General features: G+C 40.6%; 1 protein-coding gene across 2 annotated transcripts in view; it reads left to right on the top strand.

Moving 5' to 3' along the window:
- Window positions 1-27,274, top strand: part of brinp1 (bone morphogenetic protein/retinoic acid inducible neural-specific 1) — a 220,187-nt gene that overhangs the window by 32,128 nt on the left and 160,785 nt on the right. The window contains exon 1 of one of the 2 annotated variants that reach the window (XM_074617746.1): window positions 13,926-14,401. The exons of the other annotated variant lie outside the window; for it this stretch is intronic. The gene's annotated coding sequence lies outside the window, so the exon portion shown is untranslated. Of the gene's footprint in view, window positions 1-13,925; window positions 14,402-27,274 lie in introns of those variants that run through there. 2 annotated transcript variants of the gene reach the window in all.

The following is a 27,274-nucleotide window of genomic DNA, read 5'->3' as shown; positions in this document are numbered from 1 at the left end:
ATTAATGTCAGGGGTCAATTCGATCTCCCAACCCCCTTTCAAATACCTCTATGCTCAAGTGACAGACCCTTAGTCCACACAGTAAGCACACCACGGTGCGAAGCATATGGCTCGTTTTGTAGTCGAACAGACCACGAGGGAGATAGTCTTTGCCTTGATGCCTCACTAGAGCTTGTGTTGTTTCCCTCTGCATCCTGAACACTGCACCTGTTACAACCCGTCCATGTGGACCCGGATATTCGCTGGCAGTCAGTTTAGGCAGGCTTCCTGTTCTGTGGCGCACACTTCTTACAATCAGACCTCCTCCACCACCAGCCATGAATTAAATCAGTGGGCTTACACTGTAAAAATACGCCATGAAATGTTGTTTTGCCGTTTATTTGATTTGCTCACGTAATCAATACGGCATAGAATCGCCTGCCCAATTCCATCTGCAGTCGGCCCTTTGTGTTCGCCTTTTTTCCAGACACAATGCCACTGACAATTCTTTTGGTCAATTGGAGAGACTTCTCTCACCTTCCCAACCTGCTTTTAAGACTGCCTCTGTGCATGCTGATGTGTTCTCCAGTCCCCCCTTTGTAATCAGACAGTGTTGTCTTTATCTTGTTAAAAGTACACAACTTTGAACTTAGAGAATCCGCAGTCTCCCTGACCCCTCTGTCACTCTGCAATTTATTTCATCAGAGAAACCCAGAACCCAATCCTCCCAAACAATATTGCTTTTCTTCTTTTCTATTCCATTTACAGCATGTTTCAGCCTCACGTTCAATAATGCTGCAGTTCTTCTTCACTGTCCGCACTTGTGTGTTGCTTTTCAAATTTTTTCCATCTCAAATGCGCAGTTGCCTGCTGATTGCCTTCACGCTGCGATTCGTAATGAGACACAGGTGTACGTGGTGTTTTGTAAATCTAGGAATATACACAGGTACACAGAGACGGGGGAGTTGTGTGTATGTATCTTTTTTACTTGCAAATCTACCAAAGCCTTAATGTATCTGGGGCCAACTCTTCAATAATGTGCTAAACTCCTGCCAGGCTCAGGCATCTACAAGCTCCCCCTTTTGCTCCGGGTGATTAAAATATCATCACAGCTTAAATTAGCACTTCATTAGCGGAAACCAGTTGTTTCACAATGGAGCAGACGGGACTCTCTGGAAAACAAAAAAATAATACAGGGTTTTAACAAATGAAAGAGCAGGGCATGAAATGGAATGTCACAATGATTAAATGAATGTGAAAACAAAGTGTCATAGGTGTAATAAATATGCTATAAAAAAGTGCCCCGAGCTGAAAAATGCACATGTACAAAAGGCAGAGGAGCAAAATCTAATCTGAAAAGATTTGACGTGTAGATATATAGAGTTAGAGGGAGAAAGAGGACGCTAAGGATCGTAAGAGTTGCTGTTAAGTGGAAAATGGAAAAGTGGGTGGCATGAGATTTCTTCACTGCTGGCTGCAATGATGCGTCTTTTTAGCGAACGGAGAGCTTCAGCCCAGTCCACAGTACGCCACTGAGCCCATCAGAAAAAAGCCTTTGGCCACATCCATAATCACTGCTTAATTATTTAGACTGAACAACTGCTCTCAAGGCTGCTTTGTTTTCTTTTCCATTGTAATCCTATTGCATATGTTTATTCTCTTCTTCTTCTGTCTGGTGCGAGAAACAAACAAAGCCCATATTTTTTTTGTTTAAATGACACGGTTTGCCAAGAGCAATAAGACAAGAGCGAACTCCCCGTAGTCAGCAGTCACAAGAGTTTGATTCCTCCTTAAAGGTCCCATATCATGCTCATTTTCAGGTTCATACTTGTATTTTGTGTTTCTACTAGAACATATTTACATGCTTTAATGTTAAAATATTTGTTTTATTTTACTCATTCTGTCTGCCTGAATATACCTGTATTTACCCTCTGTCTGAAACACTCCGTTTTAGTGCATTTCAATGGAATTGCGTTGCTAGGAAACAGCTCGGGTCCATGTTTACTTCCTGTCAGCTGATGTTATTCAAATACACTGCAACCGGAAATAAAATGGGACACATTCAGAATGTTTAAGTTTAAAAACGTGTAATGGTCTAAATATTGTATATTTGTGACATCACAAATGGACAGAAATCCCAACGGCTTGTTTCAAATGCACAATTTCAGAATACGGGGTGTGTGTGTTGCTTCGTATATTGAGCGCTTTGATAGTTTAACAGTATTTATATAGCACTTGTTGCACCTGTTTTATAATATAAAAGACATGAAAATCGAATTTTTTACAATATGGGACCTTTAATTTGGCGCACATTTCTATCGGAGATTCCACGTCATAATGTTTAGTGTCTCACATCATGTAGGTGAATAAATGGTGAACAATTGTAGGTATTGTAGGTAAACTAAAGTGCATGTTCTACGTCTTTTTATCGCAAAATACCTGCTGTAACTTCACTGATTAGGGCCAGAGGTCTCTCACGCTTGAGAGTCTCAACCCACAGAGAGCAGTGCAGCAGCTGTTTTCTGTCCTCTGCGATTCATAGTAGAATTATTCTTAAATACTCCGCACTACGCTGCTCACGAGAATTTATTTGTGCTGTCCAAACTAGCTTGGCTGTTACTCAGTATTCTGAGCTTTTTTTCCCCCATTGTGACAGGCTTTACATAAGTGGTGCCTGAAACATGTTTTTTCTTTTTTTAATGGCTTTGGAATAATAGTGAAAACAATGATCCAATAGGTTGTTAGAAAGTATCTCTTGAAGATTTATACACCATTTACAATGGCTTCATAGGGGTGATCCAATTATATATAAATACTTAAAGCTGAAGTAGGCAAAATAGGAGCAAATATGATTACAAAAAAAAGTTATTTTTATAAAACGGTCGCTATATCCTGACAGTAGTGCATGAGACAAAAATGAAAGTGAAAAAAAACGTACCTCTGTGTCCTCCGGTGTCTTCCGGTGCTCCTAATAGCATCTGCAAGATTTCGCAGACCGGAGGAAAACAAGCAGTCAGAGCTGATCTGGAGTCTGCCATCTCTGATCAGCCGTCAATCACTCGCGAACGCCGACCAAACGGTCAAACTAGGCAGCGCTGATCAAATATGAATCAATATTCTGTTACTGTAATGCCTATTTCTTACCTCAACCGTAGCACCCGGCCTCCGACTTTGTATTGATAACACGGCGCTGATACGCCACTAAATTCACTAAATGGGTTTTATTTCTGTTACAAAAAGCTAAACGACGGTTTTGGGCGGTGGGTATGTAATGTAATTGATGTGTGCCCAACCACAGTGTAACACCGGTAACACTGACTACCATGACAAGCCTAGTGTGGAGGCAGTAGATGTGCTCTGTTACGTATTGAGCACCTTTAAAGACTTCCTTTTTATGTGCCGTCAATGGATGACTCCAAATATGCATGTGGAAACATAACTCCATCCAGTCAGTGTCTTCAGATAGAATGAGGCAATCGAAATAATTGGATTTACCAAGGAACATATTTCTTGCTGCTTTATCTTTTGCCAAACGCAGGGTCATCCAGCAAAAAAAAAGGTGAATCCTGGCTCAACTTTTGCCGGACCACATTCCTGATAAAAGCTATATTTCTACTATTTAGCTCATACAGAGGAAACAATAGACATATGAAATGATTGTGCCTGCGATGACTCTCTAGAGTTATAAACTCCTGCCTATTATAAACCACATTGTAGGGTTTTGATTTTCCATTTAAAAAAATGGCACCACGTAGTACATAAAACCTGGATTTATCCTTTGTATTTCATATCGTAACTTATCTCACAAACAAACTTTTAAGCAGATACTACCAAATAAAGGGGGGATATGATGATGCAGCCAAACAATGCTTAGATTTTTAAGTGTTAGTAAAGCCTAAGAGGCGTTATTCCAGCAGTCGAGAACACTCCTCAGTTAAGAATTCAGCAAAGTCATTCAAAAATACAAAGCACTCAAGTACAAGAATGTTTTCAAAGAAAACCTCAAACTTGTTTTTTTATTTTTTATGCTCTCCTATACTTGATTCGGAGTGCACCCTCTGTGTTCACAGTCCTCGTTTTTGTGCCAGATGGGCAATTAGAAATATGGTTACTGCATGCTGAGCAGCCACCCACACACTGGCTGCAACATTGCCACATGTGGTGAGATTACCTGTAATACCACTCATATTATATACCTCATTCAAGGTCCTTGTCGCTAAGCTTAAAAAACTTTCTGTGCGTTGCAGAAAACATCAAATAAGGAAGAGCAGCAGCAGCCGACATCTGTGATTTTGTTACAGCAGGTTTAAAGAGTTTAGTCACGACACCGTTATGTCTTATAGGAAGCTTCTACAAAGTCATGAAGGGGTCCAGTAATTCCAGTCTATCGTTGTACTTTAACTGGAACTGTATTCCTCTTCAGTTTGATACATATATTGTGTTAAAAAACGAATTTACAAGAATCTTTAACATGTATCATTTAGATTGGCAGTTTTTCCATCTGTTAGCGAGAAAAGCATCACCGTTACTCCCTCTCCTCTGTTTTGTAGAGGCTGTTCTCCCAAGAAGAACGACAGCATCCGTCGTTTCAGCAAGTGTCCCATATCAAGTGACAAAGTCCTGTAACGAGAGTAGTGTAATTATGACGGGAGCAAAGGAGGAAGTCAGTGACCTTATTAAAGACTGACAAAGTCTGAGTAGAGGTCGGGGTTTATAGATGGGTCAACGAAATGTCGGACTTTAACACGCAAGACAGCGGTTTGTTTCCTGTTCACAACCGACAATTTTTTTTTTTTTCAAAACATCGACCCAATCATCACTATGAGTTTTATTATTGTCACCATGACAATGAAGCCCCCTTACCTCAGAGAAGTCATTTTAACTCCAACCATGATGTTTCTTTAAAGGAGCAGTGTGTAACACTTCTGGGGATCTATTAGCAGAAATATAATATTCTTTACTATGTTTTCATTAGTGTATAATCAACTGAAACTAAGAATCGTTGTGTTTTTATTAGCTTAGAATGAGCCCTTCATATCTACCTAGGGAACGGGTCCTCTTCATGGAGTCCGCCATGTTGCTCCGCCATGTTTCTACAGTAGCACTGAACAGAGAAACACTGGCTCTACAGAGAGACTTTTGTATTTTTATGTTACCTGAAAACCATCGTAGTTCTCCGACACGCTTGTGAAACTGCGGCAACGTGTGCCTCAGAGTGGAAAACAGTGCTACCGCCAGCCGTCGACTGACTTCCGTTGCTCCTAAACTAGTGTTATTATGGTAAGGATGGCCTCTGAGCGAGGCCAACAGCGCTACCAAGGTTTTGCACTCGGCGGCTCACGTTACCGCAGTCTTGGAAAGGGAGGCGTGAGCGGAGGGGGACTCAGTTGGTTGCAATCTGCAACCACACCACTTGATACCGCCAGATCTTACATACTGTACCTTTAACCTTAACAAAGTACCTATTTTAACCCAAATCTTTCAAGATCTTTCCTTAAACCTAGTCGTCTTTGTGCTTAAACCTATAACCAAACCTTTACCATAGTGTTGTCGCATCATAAAACTAGTTTAAGTTTCAACAGTAATTCATAACGACCTAAACGACAAATGATGTCTTCCTGCCAATGGGGCGGTCAGATCAGAAAACGCTAGTGCTGTTCTAGAGCGCATGGACATAATGACGTATTTCGTCTTTTAATTTGGAGGACCATTTTTATTGGTCTTTTCCTTCTTTTACACTAATTGGATGGGTTTAATTTCCCTGTGTTTTAAAGCATTGGTCCACAAATACACTGACACATGTTTTCCCAAATTAAATGTTTACTCAGGAGTTGTCTTTTGGCTTGAAATAGGAGTCACGAGGTGGCCTCGATAGTAAGGTAATGCTTTTAAAAAGTTGTTGTTTCTATGTTTGGATCTGGCTGGCTGTCTTATTACCTGGAAACTTCCTGGAAAATGAGTTTGCTTTTCATTAGAGTAGCAGAGAGGCTAGAAAGGTGTCATCTTCATTCATCTGTGCTTCTCCCACTTGACCCTCCCTCCCCCGCCCTACCGAGAGGGAAAAAAAATCCTCATGACTGATGGACCTGCTGGCTATTTGGACATCTGTCTTCTCCTTCATAGCCCTGGCAGGGAGAGGTCTGGGTACAGTGTGACAGGCTTCCGCAACAGCATGCACTAACACCGGGGTAGAAACATCTCTGTGGCCTATAAGCCTTAGAGATCAGCCATTAGTAGGTTGTCAATCTAGCAAGCGCTAACAGTCTTCTGGGCAGCTAGGAGGGAGATTCAGCCCGTGGCTTCCAACAAGGAGGTAGATGTGAGATCATTACAGTCCAGATAAATTTAGCTTGTGCAAGGGATATTGTGTCTGGTGGCTCGCTAGTGCTGAATATGGCACAATTATTGCAGTTATGTGGATAATGGAGTCAAATCTGCACAGTATAAAAGTACATTTTTACCTGACAGCGGTATTCCCAGCAGGCTGCGAGTTACAAACTTTTGTAATATTTGACATTGAGGAACACGTGTTCAGCAGTAATGAGATACTGGATGGCATGAATGTTAGAATATTGCTCCTTAATTCTCCTTACAAGAAGTCATTAAGGAAGTTGATGCACAATAAATTAGGTTCTTAGTATGCTTTGCACAGTAAAGGCTTTGTGGCTAATAAGGTGTTACTATCATAAAAAAAACATATCCTACTGTACCGTAAGACTTTCTAAAAATAATTTAGGACTTATGACAAAGTATGCAAAGAGGTGTTAGTTAAGCAAGAATAACTCCAAATACAGAGACACGTCTTTTTACTGAACGATAAGAAACCTCAGTATTCTTTCTCAAATAAATGACATCATGTCGTCACACATCAGCAGTTTTAGCCTTTTTCTTGCCAAGGTATTCTACCTCTTTGGGATTAACTACTTCTTCCAAGTATTCCTTTAACATATATCTTGTATATTTGTTTCAGTTTTCTTCCAAGTGTCCAAACTACGGCTGTCAATCAAGTGAAATATTAAATCGAGATTAATCCCATGATTGTCCATATTGATCACAAATTAATCGCACATTTTTTATCCGTTCAAAATGTACCTTAAAGGGAGATTTGTCAAGTATTTAATACTCCTATCGACATGGGAGTGGACAAATATGATTGCTTTTTGCAAATGTATGTATATATTTACTATTGGAAATCAATTAACAACACAAAACAATGAGAAATATTGTCCAGAAACCCTCACAGGTTCTGCATTTAGCATAAAAAATATGCTCAAATCATAACAAGTCAAACTCCAGCCCATCAGGCAACAACAGCTGTCAGTGTGTCAGTGTGCTGACTTGACTATGACTTGCCCCAAACTGCATGTGATTATCATAAAGTGGGCATGTCTGTAAAGGGGAGACTCGTGGGTACCCATAGAACCCATTTTCATTCACATATCTGGAGGTCAGAGGTCAAGTGACCCCTTTGAAAATGTCCATGACAGTTTTTCCTCGCCAAAATTTAGCTCAAGTTTGCAGCGTTATTTAACCTCCTTTGCGACAAGCTAGCGTGACGTGTTTGGTAAAAATGGATTCATTAGGCTTTTTGTAGTTTCATATGATGCCTGTATCTTCACTCTAGTTTTAAAACTGAGCCCACCACAACCTCCAAAAGATCGATTGCGTTAAAGAAACTAGTGGCGTTAAAACGAATTAACGCGTTAATTATGGCATTAACTGTGACAGCCCTCGTCCAAACACTAGATTGCAAATATCAAAGTCAAACTTTTGTGTATTTGCATATTTGAAGGATTTCCTAAACAATTTTGGTTGTCAAAAGTATCTATTTTATAGTAAAAAAAATCAGCGTAATATTTTTTATAACTGAGATGAAGAACTGAAGAATAAAGAGCACACCATTTAGCATCTAAACTGACCAATGTTGACATGTGCAGGTACGGTTGAAAACTGTTCAATACGCTACAGCTGACTAGCTTATAGTTATCCAGCCATGTCGGCAGAATTTGTTTGGCCTAGTGGGGAGAAGTCCGTCTTGGATGCATTCACGCATTATTCCAAAATAGTTAGACCCCCACTGCTGACGGAGCATGTAATTAAAAGAGCAAAAATATGTATGCTGTTGCAGAAATGAACCGTCTACTTTAAGTTGGACTTCAAGAGTTTGATTCCAGTCTTCATCAATAAAACCTTCATATGTCTGTTAAACTGCCGTCCTGTCGGCTCTGCCTGGGGCGCACATTCCTTGAATTTATTTGTCTGAAAGGTGATGTAGAATCAGAACAACCTCATTTTATCTCTAATACCTGCTATACCGAATGCCCCAAGAAGTCTGTTTGCTCACCAGGTCTCTGTCATCACCGACGATCGACAGCGAAATGGAAGATAGTGAGCTCTAAATCTGTACTTTCCTGTTCAGAAGGCTTTGAAATACAGAATATTTCGGTTTTGAATGTGATTGTCTGGTACACATGATGCTCTTCAAGTCACATTTTTCACATTTCTTAAATAATTTATCGACCTTCCTTTCTTGCCAATTTTGCTTTCTTTCCAGTCTGTTTGCCTCTTCTTTTTAATCCTCCTCTGTTCTTTTAGTTTGCCAACAGTAGCACTTCCCCTCTGGAGATAAGGATATTTAAAATATGCATCCTACCAACACTCGGCTTGTCGTCACCCCAGCCACACGCACAAACACAGGCTGCACATTTCATCAGACAGGTGTACCCAGTGCAACAGTGATGGTTCATTCATGACCGGCATGCTCATAACATCGTTTTTAATCCCCAGTACTTGTGCACCATGGAAAGCCGTCGTATACCTAAAAAAATCCACATGAAATACTCTGCTCGCTTTGGTGTGTTTGATGAAGCCTTGACTGACAGAACATATGCGGGTACACACTGGAAAAATCCAGTCCGTCCTTACATAGTGGATCACAGATATAGGCTGACAATGATTTTGTTTTAAGGGGCAATTAAGCAACCATAAAAAGGTGTGAATAAGTCTCCGAATATCCTGATAAACCAAGTTGAAGGGAAGTTTCTAATTAAAAGCTACGACCAATAGAATTATAGAATGAAACGACTTCAATGATCCCTCGAGTATTTTATGTCTACTGTCGCAAAGGCAACTTGTCACGTGTCACCGCCACTTCCAGGCTAATGACTCTGTAATGGCTCCATTTATCCATTTAGCCTCATTGAGTTCTATGCAATGCTGGACCTGCCAGGTTCTTTGCCCGCTGGTGGATGCTTCAAACACTTGACTGCAAGTGTGGACCATTGGATAGCTAGTGGAGTCGCAAAGCTGTCTGTGACCGCAATGGATTAAGCGTTGTGTCAAAATCAATTCAGAAGTCATCTTTTTAACATGCTTCGTCTTTGAACTACAATCAAGATTTTAAATAAATATATATAAATGTTCGTTGCTGTCACATACTATATATTCATCAAATGTTGGATTATTAGATGGGAAATGGGAAACTTGTAGGAAATTACATTCAGGCTCCTTTGATAACTTTCTTTGTGATGTTAAATAATACATCGGGGTGCATTGAAATGTATAAATCTGTAAAATACAGCATGTCTTTTTCATCGTATCATGTTGTATCATGTCAATGCAGCAGTGTGTCTCTGCACTGCATTTCTGAAACCAATTACTTTGAATTTCGAGAGGAAGGGGAAACCTGAATGTGACAAAGACATTGGCGGGTTCAGCTAAATTAAACTGACATAGTGCCACCCATCCGTCGTTCATCAGGTTATATACTGTGTTGTGTCACTAAATCAGCATGAGGCCTCCAAACTATGGCACGACTTTTAAACTTCAAAGGAAAAAAGTGCCTTACATTTTATGCAACCTAAGTTAACCTCACCAAAAATGGTTTGAGGCAAAGTTTTCAGCTGCTACACCACCAGCTTAGTATTAAGTTGATCATTCATCCATATGTTTAATTGAGGTTCTTTAAATAAAAATACAGCACAGCTATGAAATAAAGTATCTTTAGTATAGTATCAAAGGAAGGAACAGGTGGTACTAAGTTTAGACGTAGAAGGATATATAATTACCTGAGGAGGATTTGTTTGTTTGTCATTTTCGTCATGTTTTACTGTAACACTGAAGTAAATATTTAATAGCAAGTGACAGTGTGTATCATCATTTTTACATACTAAGGTGGCTAAAAAACTGATTTGTCCAGGCCATACTCTCACCCTGTCAAACACACACTTTGGAAGTTCTTGTTCAGACTACCAACCCAAATCCGTTTTTTGGCATATCCAGATTGTATTCAGATTGATTTAAGAAAGTCTGGACAGCAAAAAAAACACATTTTGGAGGTGGTTTGAAATGTGATTCCAATCAGATTTCTACAGATGCGTCTCAGTCCAGACACTCTGGCCGTTCAAATCGGATTTCAAAGTCCAAATTGTCATCAAAGGTCCTGCGGACTACATGTTCCCACCAGTCAGTACTTTGCGGATGACACCACACCTCCATTTTTTCATGCCTCAGCGCTGGAAAGCCGAAGAACTTTAGATGGCTCAAAGCCTATATACTGATTCTAGTAGTTGAGTGCAGCATTGTCATGCTTTTCCAAAAGGTGAAGAGTAGAAACTTAAGAATAGTAATCACACAAGGTATGTGGGCTTTTGCTGTGAGTTAGACTTCACTTTAGAATGAAGACAGAAATTTTACTCCCACAAGAACTGAAATATGCTGGGGTTTTTATTAATGCCTCTAGTTTAGTTTTCCCATTATATGGGTTTAAATTATTAAAAACTGTAATTGAGGCAGAAAGTCTTGTTATAAGATTGCCACCTCGCAAGCTCGACATCCTAAGTAAAGCAAGTGGTTTGTAATGAATAAGCTGCTAACCGGCTAGTAACATGAATATCATTACGCAACAAATGAATGATGGATGTATGATTCATAAATTGCCTAAAATGATGACCGGTGTTTATATAACTTACATGTGCAACTGTGTGCCAAGTATTAATCATGCAAGCACGTCTTGTATAAGATCAAAGACACAAAAGCATGTGTACAATGCTGAGGTGTCCTGATCAAGGGTGATTTTAGTTGATATATTTGTGAATTAATGTCTAACGCAGTAGAAAAAGAATACAACACAGTATAGGCTTCAGGTCTAAATAGTTCCCATCAACATGTTTTAAATGATTCCCCAACATTATGCTTGTAACATGCATCAATAAGTTTCCAAATCTTTTGTACTATTGTTAGACCAATATTGTTTTCAAGATGCCCCAGCGCCGTAGCCAGGGTTTTAGCAAAAACAATGGGTCCCAGTGCAATTCCACCACCCTAACAAATTGTACCAAAAAGCTATTAATATTCATTTTTTTTCCATATTTTTTTTGTAGTAATTTAACTGTAAATTTTGTCTGAATGTTTTTTCTAAGCCTTCCCTTCAATGCCAAAAATGTAATTCTGGTGAAGAAATACAGAATCCTTTCTATACTAATTCTATATCCAAAACAGTCAAATTAAAGAACATGGACTCTAGAAATATATAATTCATTCTTAAAAACTCACAGAAATGTGTGTGTGTGTGACTGTAGAATGTATACTTCTAATCAGGTCGTTAAAACCTCCAAACCTCAAGAAACAATGCAAAAACTACGGCCCTGCCACTCAGTCAACAAGTACGTTTTTGGTCTGTTTGTCCCTTTGTGAGAAGGCCTTTTTTCACAGAAGACATTTTGACATGTCACAGTAGGAAAAGTACAGGAGTGAATGATAAAATTAATGATGGCTCAACTCCATTTAGCTGCTTTCAGTTTCATGGTCCTGGTATTGGCTTCACTATCACACTGTCATGGCTTAGAGGGATAGTTGAATAGAACAGAGCCGTCGTTAATGTTATTAATAACACCTGTGCTTTTCCTACTACGACAAGTCAAAATGTCTGCTGTGAAAAAAGGCCTATAGACATAACATTGTGTTTCAGCACCATGGACAGCAACCACCAGTACTCAATGCTTCGTCCAAAATTGCATACTATGCATTACATATAATAAGTGTACTATTGTTCAACATACTTTTGTTTGAATAAACAGTAGCATATATCTTTTCGGACGCACTGATCAGTAATTTAGGTCGTCACTGCTTCCTTGCTGGTTGCAAGACGCATAACCATAGTAACCCTTGCCAACCTCATGTGACCAAACAACGATTTGTAAGAATCTTGGAGTCTGAACTATCTATACACAGTATGCCTATATAGCAAAACGGAATCTTATACTTACAGGTCCCATATTGTAAAAAGTGAGATTTTCAGGTATTTTACATTATGACGCAGGTTTAAGTGCTATATAAATACTGTTAAACTATCGAGACGCTCAATATACGGAGAAATACACACAGCCCGTATTCAGAAATTGTGCGTTTGAAACAAGCCGTTATGATTTCTGTCCATTTGTGATGTCAAAAAAATATACAATATTTAGACCATTTCACGGTTTTAAACGTAAACATTCTAAACGTGTCCCAGTTTATTTCCTGTTGCAGTGTATGTAAATAACATCAGCTGACAGGAAGTAAACATGGACCCAAACTGTTGCCTAGCAACGCAATTCCGTTGCAACTCCCTTGAAATGCACTAAAACAGAGCATTTCAGACAGAGGGTGAATACAGGTATATTCAGACAGACAGTATGAGAACAATAAAGTGTTTTTTGAACATTACAGCATGTAAACATGTTCTAATAGAAACACAAAATAGAAGTATGAACCTGAAAATGAGCATGATATGGGACCTTTAAATTGAAGCGTTATTAAGCGTTACAGAGCTGTCCATTGACGTCTGTTACAAACGTAGTCACTACCGCGTTGCATTTTGGAATATTTATGCCGTAGCGTCCAGCATTTGCATAATATAATATTTCACTAGAAGCAGTATGTCATTTGTGTACTATCGGTGTCATACTATGGTTTCGGAAATACTACAAAATCTGTTTTAGCGTACTAAATAGCATCTTAGTATGGAATTTCGGACGCAACCAGGTTGTTTTTTCAGCACCATGGACAGCAACGACCACAATTTTACCATTTAGTAAAATGGTTAGAGCACCTTGGACAGCAACTAATAGTACTTCACTTGGGTTGTGTTTCAGCACCATGGACAGCAACCACCAGTACTCAATGCTACGTCCAAAATTGCATACTATGCACATACTCAATAAATGTACTTTTGTTCAACATACTTTTTCTTTGAATAAACAGTAGTATATATCTTTTCGGACGCACTGAGCAGTAATTTACATCGGTTTCGGACATACTATAAAATCTGTCTTAGCTTACTAAATAGCATCTTACTATGAAATTTCAGACACAATCAGGTTGTGTTTCAGCACCATGGACAGCAACGACCAGACTTTTACCATTTTAATTACGTTAGAGTACCTTGGACAGCAACTGCTAGTACTTAACATAGGTTGTGTTTCAGCACCATGGACAGCAACCACCAGTGTTTCATTCACTTTTAGGATAGAGTTAAACAGACTCCACACAGAGCCTGGGCTATGGGGGGATTTTTTAGAAGAGAGTTTCACTGAGAGTCATTCCAAGTTTACATTAACACAGTGATACAGTCACGTTGTATTTTATGCAAAGTACACAGCCTACACGTGGCACAGTGTGGCAACCTTCCGTGCCACTCACCGCCTTCTCACTTTGTTGCAGTTTCTCCAAATCGCTCCTAACCTGAATCATAAATCCTATCTGCCCTTGTCCCCAACTTTGCCCCCCTTAATTAGTCAAGCTATCTATCCCTGGTGGGTTAACCTGCAGCCTAAATGTTTTTAGCCATGATCAGAAAAAAAAGTCACGACACGGCTTCTTATCCTCATCCACCCTCAGCTCCCTCGCCTTCCGCCTCATCCAGTCCAGACCCACCCCTTACTGTCTGCCATGACCGTCCTCTACAATACGAGACTGTATTCTTTGTACCTCCCCTTTCTCGCCCCTCAGTCTAGTGCATCCCAGCCTCCACCTTCCTAGAGATATCCATCCCACACCTCTCCACCCGCAAACGGCTCCTACGGTGAGAGGGGGGATAAAAAAAAAAGAAAAGAAGAGAGAACAGAACAGTTTCAAACACGTCGGCATAAATCTCCCATCCAGAGCTCTCTCTCCCTTTTTCTCTCCTCTCCTCCTTCCCCTTCCTGACGGACTTCATCACTTTATTTCCTTTCTGCGCGCCAATGCCCGAGACCACGCCGAAACGGAGGATTTTTTCCCCTTGAGCATGAAAAGGATTGCCAAATCATCCGCAATCCAACATCACCGACTGAGCCACCACCAGCATGAGCACTGGATACATATGCTCCAGCAGAAGTTGTTGGCTCGACAACTAACAAATCTTGGACCACAAATACAGCAAAGAGGGGAGAGTCAGTTTTAGGTAAGTACGGTTACATCCCGGGCTTGGACCTCTAACATTAGATGAGGGTTTCTCATATATATATATATAAATATATATATATATTTTTTTCTGTCCATCAGTGACCACGAGGTAGTGGTCGTGGGTAGGCAGGGCTATATTGTGGCACAATTATGGCGATGTTGCGTGGTCAGCATGTTACTGATGTGGCCGGTGTGGTGTCCTTTTTTTTTTTTTTGGAGGAGGATGGAGGCAATTTGTTCTTCTTCTTCTCACTGTGAAGCGAAATTATCGGTGTTGCAAAGGACCTTTTCTTTAAGCTCCGCCCGGACAAGAATGTCGACGGAGGCAGTTATAAAAAATAATATCATGACTCTCATAAAATCTTATAAACCCATCATCTCCAAAACATTATGCAAATGAGTTATCCTCTCTCGATTAGGTGCACTCGACTGCGTTTCTCTCTCCGGCACGCTGTTGAGACAGCATCTTCCCGCGGTGATGCTGCAGAAGAAGTGCGGATAGAAAGGAGCATAAAAACACTCATGAGGAGAAACAATGATCTCAGAGATTTCTTGGGGGGGTTCGCATATTATTACGCAGACCGACCTGCCGAGGCTTCAAAGAAGGCATTACAGGGGGGTTGGTGGGCGGGTGGGGGGGCATCATCCAGAGTGAAGGTGCATTAGCAGGCCTGCAGATCACTGTGCACTCAATATTTGTATTCAAGCTAATTCTGTTTGAAATCCATCAATTCATCCCGGAAACTGCATGATCCATTAACTAAAAGTGTGCGTGTGAGTGTGCCATCCCAGCTTGGATATTGGATATGGAATATGTCATGCTTCCTGTTATTATTATTCTTGTAGATTCCGTGTGTTGGATGAATTACAGCCCATAATGAATTCTGTGAAAGCAGATAGTCAGCTGGATCTGTGTGTGTGTGTGTGTGTGTGTCTGTGTGTGTGTGGACGTGCTGGTCTGTGTCGTACGTGGCGTGCAAAGCAAAAAAAAAAAGCAAGCACGCACATGCTTGTTTTATTGTATGTGTGCGTTTGTGCGTGCTTGCTTGCGCATGTGTGTGTCACCAGCAGTGAGGCAAAGTTGCCGTTCCGTGTTTTCCCCTCGCGTTGCCTTTGATTGCTGTTCCGCTGACTAACTGCGAGGGGAGCTCCTGCTCTTTTACTCCGGGTGGTGGGTGTCATTAATGTGGCTAAAGGCGAGATAACTGTGTGTGATACTGATACCAACTCGATGAAATTAGAGAAGCGCTGTTTCTGTTTGAAATCGGTCCGGAAGCGTTTATCTGCACTTCCATGACTGCCACTGCAGTTTTTTGGTTTGTCATTGTTTTTCTCTTTTGGAAGTCCTAATTAGCTCCATTCATATAGTATTATTAACAAATATATACAGAAACAAAAATGCAACCTTATACATTTATGACACAAATCTCATTTTAAACAAAATATATGAATAGGCCACAATGAAAAATACAAGATCTCTATGTAACTGTGTAGCTTAATACTAATCCTGCATTCTGAATGTGAACTTAAAGTTAAAGCTGCAGTGGGTAGAAATGAAGCAAATATGATTAAAACAAATATTTTTCGATCACTATATCCTGACAGTAGTGCATGAGACAGGTAATCTGAAAAAGAAACGTGCCTCTGTGTCCTCAGGTGCTCCCTAATGGCATCTGCAAGATTTCACAGACCGGAGGAAAACAAGCAGTAAGAGCCGAGCTGGAGCCTTGCCGTTTATGAGCAGCTGTCAATCACTCACCGATCAAACGGTCAAACTAGGCAGCACTGATCAAATATGAATCAATATTCTGTTACGTTAATGCCTATTTCTCTCCTCAAATGTTTGTAGTGTACTGTTTAGCTGTAAAATGAGAAAGTTTGTGACCTGGCAGCTATGTTGAGATCAGTTGAGGAAATACCAAGCACCGCCCACCAGACGGAGCACACTTTCTATCGCCATAACAGTAACAGAATATAAATTCATATTTGATCAGCGCTCCCTAGTTTGACTGTTTGATCGGAGTTCGCGAGTGGTTTACAGCTGCCTCCGTTGAATGAACAGCCAATAGGAACGCTCTCTCTCTGAAATGACCTGTGATTGGTCAAAGTCTCCTGTCACGGGCTAGATTTTTTTAACCGTGAAAACAGAGCCATGAGGAGGTGCAGAAGTCTAGTTTTCTCTCAGAACACTTGAATTATAATATGCTGAAAGGTTATTATGGAATTTTTCTACCAATGACGCCAAAAACATTCTGCCTACTGCGGCTTTAATGTTTGAAATTTACCTTATATTGACAGCATGTCAGTATTGTTCATGCTTTCGTCTCCAACGGTGCACTTTGCAATGCATAAAATTGCACTGGCAGCGGAAATTGCAGGAAAAAAAACAGCTTTTTTTTTCCAGTATGCCTCATTCAATCTGGTGGCCTTTTCAATGGCAAAGCGCTGGCAACATGTAATCATTTTCAGAGGGAAGGCATTCTACATCGCATTGCCAAAATGAAAATGCCAGCAGTAGCTTAAAGCTGTATTTGTGTCATGGCTTTACATGACCCAATGTTGATGATGCTTTCAAGGACTGAAAAGAGAACATACAGCAGCAGAGGGTCCTTTTACAGACTCTGGCAGTGCAACTTACTGACGAATTGTCCTGTAAAGCGTGTGGCTGTGATTCTTATAAGGAAATAAACACCCATAAACACAATTAGAAGGAATGGATGATTCCCCTTTGCATTATCTCCGTATAGATAAGGATATTATTTACAAACTGTCTCTGTGGTGGACAGAAAAACAGCGTTAGTCTTGTATTGGCAGAACCCAGCAGCTCTCTCTATCACTGTCTTTGTATTCTTGTATTGGCACGGCATTGTTTTATGTGGGGGCTGGCTGCAGCTGTAGTGGCCAGAAGGCTGCCTCCCAAGAGGTTTTGGAAACAAAAATCTGTTTTTATCCGAAACAAACAACAGGGTCACATAATGACATGTGGCAACAAAAAAAAAAATCTCAGAGAAACGCTGGGGAGCTTACAATATTTTGGAGAGACAGCTGAATCATTTGACCCCCACTAGGGGCTGTCTGACCTATGTGCTGCCGCTATCAGTCCTGGAAGACCGCACGGAGCCAAACCACGCTTGTATATGAAGCTCAAAAAGAATTCTCACCCCGTAGGCTCATAATTAAAGGGTTGGTAGCTGATCACAAGTAGTTAATTGCATTCTTGCACACCATGAAATTCAAACCATGTTAAGCCTTGATTAACAATTCCAGAAGGAAATTTTCTTTTAGTTTTTTTTTTTTGAATGGCTTTTAACACCTCTCACCGCCGTACACAGTACTTAAACTGCATAGAAACGTATTGCCTGAGAATAGGGATGCACCGATACCGGATCAGATATCGATCCGATCTATTCAATTCAATTCTATGTTTATATACTATATACATATATTCTGAGAGACAACTAGACTTCTGCACCTCCTCTGAAAAATCTAACCTGCGACCAACAGCAGACTTTGGCCAATCACAGGTCATTTCAGAGAAAGAGTGTTCCTATTGGCTGTGCTCCGGCTGGTGGGCGGTGCTTGGCATTCCCTCAAATGATCTCAACCTTGCTGCCGGGTCACAAACTGTAACTCATTTTACATCAAAACAGTACACTACAAGATGTTTCTGAAAACATTTGAGGAGAGAAGTACGCATTACAGTAACAGAATATTGATTCATATTTGATCAGCGCTGCCTAGTTTGACCGTTTGATCAGAGTTCACGAGTGATTGACAGCTGCTCAGAGACGGCAAGGCTCCAGCTCGGCTCTGATTGGTTGTTTTCCTCCGGTCTGTGAAATCTTGTAGATGCCATTAGGAGCACCGGAGGACACAGAGGAACATGATTTTTTTCAGATTACCTGTCTCGTACTCTAAACTGTCAGGATATAGTGACCGTTTTATAGAAACTCCTGTTAATTTTGAAGATTTCTTACCAAGTTGCGATTTATTTTAATAATAAATAACAATTCAGTTAAAGTTTATCTATGTATTTATTTGTTAGAAAAGCAATATTTAAGTCAAGCCTGATGTTTCCTTACACATAAAAGAATGATCCCAGTCTCTTCCACACAGTGAGGCATACAGCTTATTAATTAGACACTGGTCGGCACTCGGTATTGGCCGATACCCAAAGCCCAGGTATCGCTATCGGTATCGGAACTGAAAAAGTCAAATCGGAGCTTCCCTATCTGAAAAAGCAACCGCAGTTTTGAAATTCATTGTTGCATATACTTCTCTCCTTCGCCATCCTTTTTCATTTACCGGAGCCACAAATTTTGGGCTTTTGTGTGAGGCCTCAGGGAGCTGAAAGCAGGCTCAGAAAAGCATCACAACAGAGGCAATTTTATTGTTATAAACTATTTAGGCATTCAACACACACACACTTCGTCATCTGAATGCAGCGGCCTCTGTCCAGTCTCTCTCTCTGTGTATATCTCCCTCTTCTCTCTCCTCCTTCACAGCAAGGGGGCCGCAGTCTGAATGTCTGCGAGTGAACATATAAGCACCATTTTATGATACAATCAAGGAATAAATTGCACATCAAAAGTTAACCAGCAAAACAGAAATCAATTATTTATCAAACAAATATCTATATATATGCACTTTCAGTTTCCTGAAAGCGAAGACTATTGTGGGCAAGCCACAGCCTCCTGACTGCTGATGAACCTGAATATGATGTTACGTAAGAACCATGAATTATTAAGTTCATTTGCAGAAGCTGCAGTTCCGAGTTTTGCACCGGAATTATAATTTTTGCAACATTTTCTTGTGTTTTGAGTTGGTCATTTAAAAAGAAAATCATCTGCTTTCAAATGTGCAAAAGCAGACCTTTGCATATTTGTTTAACACACACACACACACACACACACACACACACACACACACACACACACACACACACACACACACACACACACACACAGTCCTCTGCAAACAATTCATCTTGACCTAACATTTTGGTGGTTGCCAGGTCGGAGACACCGGTGAAAAGCGATGCTAAATTGAGCCTCTGCAAACCCGACCCCTGTGTCATTTAGCACTGCCAGAGAGCTCAGTTATTACTCCTTAAAAATATGATAACTCTGACAACACAGTAATAACCACAGTAATTTATCTTGCTTTGACACCGCCCTGGTTCTTTGCTGGCTTGGTGATAGCTGTGGTTGAATGTTCTGCCCGGTGCTACTGTGAGTAGGAGAAGGAGACAGATGTTTTGATCTGCTGTGGTCTTTCACATCACTGAACAATAGAGGTCTGCACTGGCTGGCGATTACACATAGAACCTTTTAACTTCATTTGCTTCACTGTTGCCTTCCACATTCCCTCCAGCAATGTAATTTGATCTGCTCCAGTCTAGAAGTTGTGTCTGAGGTATCTTAAACTAAATACAGTCGTAGGGCCCCTATTTGTATGGAGATGAAATGCAGCAGGATTCTGCAATTGGCAAATCTGAGGTGGAGATTTTTCTTTCCCACCTGCATCTGTTTGGTAATTTTGTGGGTAGTATAAATACATTTTTTGGGGGGGAAATGTAATGCTGCATAGCTTTCACAGCCCAACACATGTTTGTGTACTGTTAGCTGTGAACATTTTTCAGTGTTATATTCTACAATATTTGTGGCAGCTAAAGCATGAGGAAGATCTTGTTGAAGCTGCTTCAATCAATAGTTCTATATTAACAATAGTGTCATACACACAAAGTGCTCAACCCTCATGGGTATACAAGACACCAAAGATATTTTACCACTTTAAATAGAGTTGTTCAGATACCGATACCAGTATCGTAAATGTGTCCGATACTGCCCAAAATTCAATCCGATCCGATCCCAGGGTTTCCGCCGGGCCTGAGACGACTTCCTGCCTATCCAAAGCATCGGGGAATTATGTATTTTAAAGGTGTTTTTTCAAACTTGTTTTTTCTTTTTTAAACTTTAGCAAACTCCTTTCAAGAAGTGCGTAGGTTGTGTGCTTAATGTTAGCGAGTGACATGTTTGCGAGAGACAGAGGCTGTTTTCAAAACCGCCTGCTACATACTACTGACGAACGCAGTATGCAGTATCGAGTACATACTGCATGCTGCGTTCCTGAGTAGTATGCAGTATGAAACTATATTTTGCAGTATGCCAGGTGAGGCTTTAGCCTTTCAACCAGCTCTTAAAACACTGGACAAAGAAACAAACTTGTACCACTTATGCAATATTATCGAAAAATACAACTTAGATTTTTTTGTTTGTGTTACGTTTGTTTTCTTTATAAGAGACTGCAGGTTTAAACAATTTATTCTAAAAGCTCATAGTGAAGTCAGACAAAACAGGATCATCAACAAGGGGAGACGGGAAATATAAAACATTGCTCGACAAAATTAACTCAAACTGCTCAGTTACAGCAACAAAGCTGTGGACTGATCTCCCTACAAATATTAGAATAATGTTAAAGTGGGTCATGTTGTCTCAGCAGGTATCTCTCTGCCCCGTCAGTAGCAGCTCTTTCCCTCTCCTCTTCCCTCACTCCACTGCCCGATTCTCTGTATCTGGTCTGCGAGTGTCACTGGCCGTCTGGCGAGCGAGCTGGGCCCGCGGGCGATTGTGGATCTTTTCAACTCCAAAAAGGCAGATGAACACAAGTTCCTGTTAATTTATAATGGACATTTATGTTGTGATATTTAAACAAACTATCCGTCAACAAGGAAATAAAAGCCTCTTGTCATCAAAATTGTAAAACTGTTAATATTCAAAATCTACACAGTTGATTTTTCGCCTCAAAACATTTCAGAAGTGAATTTAGTGATGAAATAGCTAAAATGAGCCATTTTTGGCTGCTGTTGTTGTTGTTGTAACCGTAGCCTGTAACATTAAAGCGCTTTGCATTGTGGGATACAGAGGCGAGGTAGACTGGTCCGTTGCATACTGGAGATTTTTTCCATATCAGTATGACATCCTGGTATTTTGGGCATAATGTGGATTTTGCTTTTGTTCGCATACTGCATACTACATGCTACATTTTGGCCAAATCAGTACGTACTACTAGTGTAGTATGCGGTTTTGAATACAGCCAAAGAGTAAAGAAGTGTGTATGTGACCGACTGACGGTGAGATGAAGTCAGCTGTAACTAGACACATTTCATTTCCAATATTCTTCACAATAAAAGTCTTCATATTATATTGTTATTTAGAAGCTTTTATTATGAAGCAGCAAAATCAGGAAATGTTGGTTTTCATCACCAGCAGCTTAACACAACTCCCAAACAGCTGGAAGTGAAACAGTAAAATAAAGCAGATATTAGCAGGAGATTCTCTTAGAAGCTACATGGTCAGCAGTAAACAGCTGTTATGATAATAATAACTAAATGTTTTTTTTTATCACGGATCGGTGCTCGCTATCGGCAGATACCACAAGTTTAGGTATTGGAATCGGTATTAGGAAGGAAAAAATGGTATCGGTAACATCTCTAGTTTGCTGCTAAGCTTGTTAAATAAAATCCACTACAAAAAATGTTCCCTTCCTAAAGCACAAATCAAGTTTTTCATAGTCATCCAGCCAAAACAAAATCAACATAAATCAAGGTCATTTTATTAAAAAGTATATCCCTTATGTCCTCGTAGACAGGACAGTAAAACAAAACCTCATTCTCACACAACAAACAGAGTCTGTCCTCCTCTGGAGTGGTATTAAACCTGCCCATCTCTAGGGCTAATGGGAATGTTACTGAGCTTAACTGTGCACATGAAGTTTATGAAGTTTTGCAACATTTGTTTGCACCATATATCAACAGAGCATTTCTCTCTATGCATGAGAAGCATTTTTCTCCTAATATCCTGAATATCACAAAGTAACCTGTTCTAAAAAAACAAAACGAATGACAACTCATTAGCCCAGGGATGACAAAATGTGCAAAATGTCCCAATGAAGAATCTTTCTAGTGAGTCTCTAATCACACATCGTCGCAAGTCTATTCCAAAGTCGAAGCAATTGACATTTATGTCTGATGTTTGGAGGTTCCCATCCCATTTCCACTAATGGCCAAAACTGGAGTAAATTTATGGACTCCCAAAAAAGGATCGATTATCTCTGTTATGCACTCTTGTACAACTTGTATGGTCACGGAAACACGGGTAGGGATTTACCCACAGAGACTTACCACCCACTCTCTGTGGTTCCTCTCAGCTCTATGGGGCAAATTGTTTTGGTTATAGGTAGGGATGCACCGATACCGATACCAGTATCGGGTATCTGGTCCGATACTCTGCTCATGTTGCAGACATCGCTGCGGATCCCTGGCACCTTTTACGTGGGCCGAGCCCCACCCTGTGGCACGACGCGGTTGGTGACAGTCCGCCCCGATGACACTCTGGCCACGGCCCCAGGAAGCACATTCGCCCCGAGCCTTTCCAAGCCGACCTAGAGCCGGTCGCGGTGCACCGCCTCGTATGCGGGACTCCCCAGCCTGCTGTGTGTCGCTCACAACCTCCGGCGGGATGTTAATGAGGGTCTTTTGGAACAGAAAAGTACTCGTATTGGTTCTCAGTATCGGCGAGTACCCAAATGTAAGTATTTGTACTTGTACTCGGTCTGAAAAAAAGTGGTATCGGTGCATCCCTACTTATAGGGCCCATAGCTTTACTGTTCTTGTTCAGTCTTGCTGCTCGCAGATGCATCCTCACAGATGCAGCACAGACTGTTTTCAGAAAAAAAGATAAGCCCACTATACACTGTATGCTACCTCCCCGGCACTGAAAGGCAGACAGCATTTGCAACTAACTGGTAAACATAGATAAGCATTTAGCAGCTGAAGAGCCGACTAACATATTTCCATATCCGCATTATAAGGTGATGCGATGTCATTGTTGGTGGTCAAGTGGTTAAAACAAATCTATTAATGTAGGTTTAAAGGCAGAATGAGTAGGATTTTCCTAAAAAAAAAAAAAAATGTATATGCCACACTGCATCCTGCATTGGCCAATGAACATTGTAAGTAATTTAGTTGCATGTAAACATCATTGGTCATGTGCCCAGCTCATCATGCTGTAATTAGAAATGAAAGGAAACTCCAGTTACTTTCCGTTACTTTTAACTGTAACCTTATTTTTCTCATTTTAGCCAATTGCTCGACATCAAAACAAATCCTTTCAACACCCTAGTACATACCCAATCCGCTCGGCGCACTCTGTGCTGATGATTTCCTTCTGGCCTCGCGCTTTAACAAAGTCAGTGCACAAACGTCTTCACACTTCCGTGGCACACATCTAACTGGTTGGTCATGGCTCAGTGTGTTTGTGGTATTCACAGCTTCCAGGGGTGTACGGTGCACTCGCCACTGCACTGACAGTGATTTCCAGGATGCACGCTGAAAAAGATCCAACATCCAGATCCACCAAAGATTTTCAGGATAGCATTCTCATCAAAAACACTATGTGGTTCTAGAGGTGCATCATGGTTGCTGCACATGTTATCTCTCTCTCTCTCTCTTCCCAAACGGTTGTCTTAAAGTAATAAGTGAAAGAGTGCTTTGGCAAATAGCAATTTATAGTGGCAGGGCCTTGTGATAAGTGATTGATAATTGGTTGAGTGATTTAACCCAAAGAAACAAACATCTGAAAAGTGAAACTACGTACTTAAAGGTATATATGAAGTGTGAAGCGGTGTCTGTTTCTGCAGAGAAACTGCAGCCCTCTGCCTGTCATTTTTCTTTTCTTCACATTTTGCTTTACTCTGGACGCTTCTGGACGTCTGCAATCAGCCTTTGTCCCCAGCCGATAACCGCCACTTTGTCACGCCCCTCGGCTTCTGATACCGACTCACAAGTCCCCCTTTTACTCTGTTAGATGACAAAGCGGCCATATTTCATGGATGGGAATGGGTTGTGTTCAAGATCCCAGGAAAAGCGCCGGTCGTTGATGCCAATTTTTGTAGTGGCCAAACGGCGGTACTACAACTTCCGTGTCAGTAACGTGATGTCTTTGGGCCCAAAAATACTTTTTCCCATAGACTATAGAAAACCATAATCCCATAGAATTTTTTTGAGGTGAATCAATTTACCAGTACAACCATTTGAATAGTCTATATTTAAATCATTAGGTCCTAAAAGTTGTAAAATGCACTAAGAGCTGAATCCAGAGTTATTTCCCTTCCTATGTTCATGTGAATGAGACAGAGGCGGAGTTAGCAAGCCGTGACGACAGCGTGACAGCTTTGATCCCGTGACCGAGCCATGTGACCGAGCGAACGCCGCTGCGCCTGCTCCATGGGCCCGATGGATGCGAAGGATGGCTGGAAGATCCGGGTACTTTTCCACTCGGAAGTCGAGCCACTTTAGCTTCATGCGCCACTGAGCAACTTTCATAGGAATGAACGGGGACACATCTCCAACGTTGTATTCAGTTCTCTTAATAAATCCATTGTTGCGTTATGTGCATGTGTTCCAGTGATTCCCTGCTCCTCTCTGTGCTGTGAGTGCAGCGCTGAGCCACAGCCAGCAGACAGGAAGCCAGCATTTTTTTAAAATCCGGCAACTCTGCACCTTCCCGCAAAGTTGTGTGGAGTTACTAGCGTGTTTATTTGTGCTTTAGAACCTAATCGCCGGGAAATAATCCGAAAATAAGGTTTTATTTCTCGGATTTGCAGCATTGTTCTCGTTAACGCCGCTCTCTCTCTTCAGTCACTCTATAGCTATAGTCGACCACCTCTGCTCTTTCTCCCTCTCTGCTCATTGAGCCGTGGAGGTGTGGCCAACTTTGAATGCTGTGTGTTTACAAACAGGAACCGACAACAGTTACATATTCTATCTTTGAGTTATTAGAAGTATAATTAGTTGCCAGTCCTATCAGACATCCGCCTTATTTCTAATTGGTTCATTATTGTATGAATTTAAATATAGCCATTCACCTACTGAGCACAGCCTTTGGAGCATGATGTGTAAAACAAGTTATACAGGCAAGCAACAAAACAATGCCAGCGCTTTAACTGTAGTCTTTGTCTTTCATAATTGGTTCGAGTCATTATTGATAGACAAGGCGGTGATGGGGATTTAACATGTTAAGAAAATTGAGCCCCTCTTATAAAGCACTTTGCAGGTTTGGACTTCTCTGGACAACTGTCAGTGTGTTGTAGTAAGGAACACACTTTCAAACGTTAAAAGGGGGTTGAGGGGATCAGATTTGATTGCCAATGAAATTGCTAAAATTGTGGTGATTTTGACGGTCGTGTTCAAGTGCATGAGAGCCACAAACTTGACTTGCTCATGAATAATGGTCATGAAAGTTTTAACTCTGACAGAATATCTTCAGTGTGATTTTCTTTGGATGTGTAAATTCAATTTTTAATTCAAAAATGTGTCTGACTTCCACACTTCCTGTTAAAGTTTCTAAACAAATCTAAAGCATTACTTATTTCTATGAGTCAGCTAAGTGTCTGCCAGCGTAAAAAGCCTCAATTTAGGATGTGAACAATCATGGGACGATAATCTTTCTGAAGAATTTTAATTAGGCCTCTCACAGAGAAGGTTTTAATCTTTTCCAATCATCCTAGTGCTGACGAGCAAGCGAGAAGCACTCCCTGCTGGAACATTTTAGCTACCTCCAATTATTCCTTAAGAATAGAGAAACATTTGCTAAAACATTTCAAATAGTCTGGGATTCATAAAAATGAAGCCTGGATGGAGATGAGAAGCTTCTATTTTCAGTACATACAGTGTGTCCCAATTTTGAAAAATTCAACAGCTGAGCAGTCATTTGGGAGAGAGGGGTAGATTCACAGACTGACCCATGACCGATGTGATGCTGGTGAGTCGACGCGCCGTTGGCACATGCCACTGGCTCTCAGCATCGGCGACCTATATTGCAGCTCAGGGCAACAGCAGCCGACAACGCAGCAAATGATCAGATTTGAATATTCAAATTGGAGTGGAATGATATTGTGAGCTATGGCTAAAAGCTTTCTTATCTGGCTGAGCTGCTAGGGATAGATACATTAACTTCTCAGTTTTATCTTTCTTATCTTATTGCAGATAAACTGCTATTGGATCAGCGTGTGTGTACTGATTTTGTTTTGCCTATTAGCGGCAATTTGTGACCTCACTTGCAATCAGATTTTAAATTATTGTGTACTCTGACACTCTGATTACAAGCTGCGGCCACAAATTATGTAAATTTGCTTTCCAAAACTGTGATTATTGTGAATACTGTGATTTAGATTGTATGACTGTATTAAGTTTCTTTCAGACATTCACCTCTTTTAACTTACATCTGAATAAGAGCAGTATCCTCTTAGAAGAATGAAAGCATCATTCATCTCAAGTTCCCAAAATGGCTATGTTCACATTAAAGGTGGATGGAAGTAGGAACCAGTTAACTTTGTTTTTTTAAAAGCATGACCCTAATCATTCCTATAACCTTAACCTCAACCCTGTGTTTATTATAGTAAGCATGACAGCGAAGATCAACCCAAATCATGATCTTTCCTTAAATCTAAAGTTGTTTTTGTTCCTAAACTTCACCAAACCTCAACCATAGTGTTGTCACGTCAACAGATTTATTTTTCAACAGTGATTTGTAACGGTTTGGGAAGGAACAGACAAACGATGCTGTCATGCCGCTCTAGAGGGCTGAATGTATTTTATCGCTTAATTTGGAGGACTTGTGTAAAGAACATTAGTGTTAAAGTCATCGTAACGTCATATCTGAATGACCAACCGATTTGAATGTTATCAGCTCATTCAATGTGCGTTATTAGTCTCATAGATGTGGGTCAGTAGGGGCCTGCTATGCCTTACTATGTTGTAAAAGTGAAAACTTAAAAGCAACACATGAACACACTGAATAAAAATTTACGG

This window comes from Sebastes fasciatus, chromosome 19 (genome assembly GCF_043250625.1).
Source record: "Sebastes fasciatus isolate fSebFas1 chromosome 19, fSebFas1.pri, whole genome shotgun sequence".
NCBI classification, from domain to species: Eukaryota; Metazoa; Chordata; class Actinopteri; order Perciformes; family Sebastidae; genus Sebastes; species Sebastes fasciatus.
The sequence above is the reverse complement of the archived record's forward strand: the minus strand, read 5'-3'. Positions and strand labels throughout refer to the sequence as shown.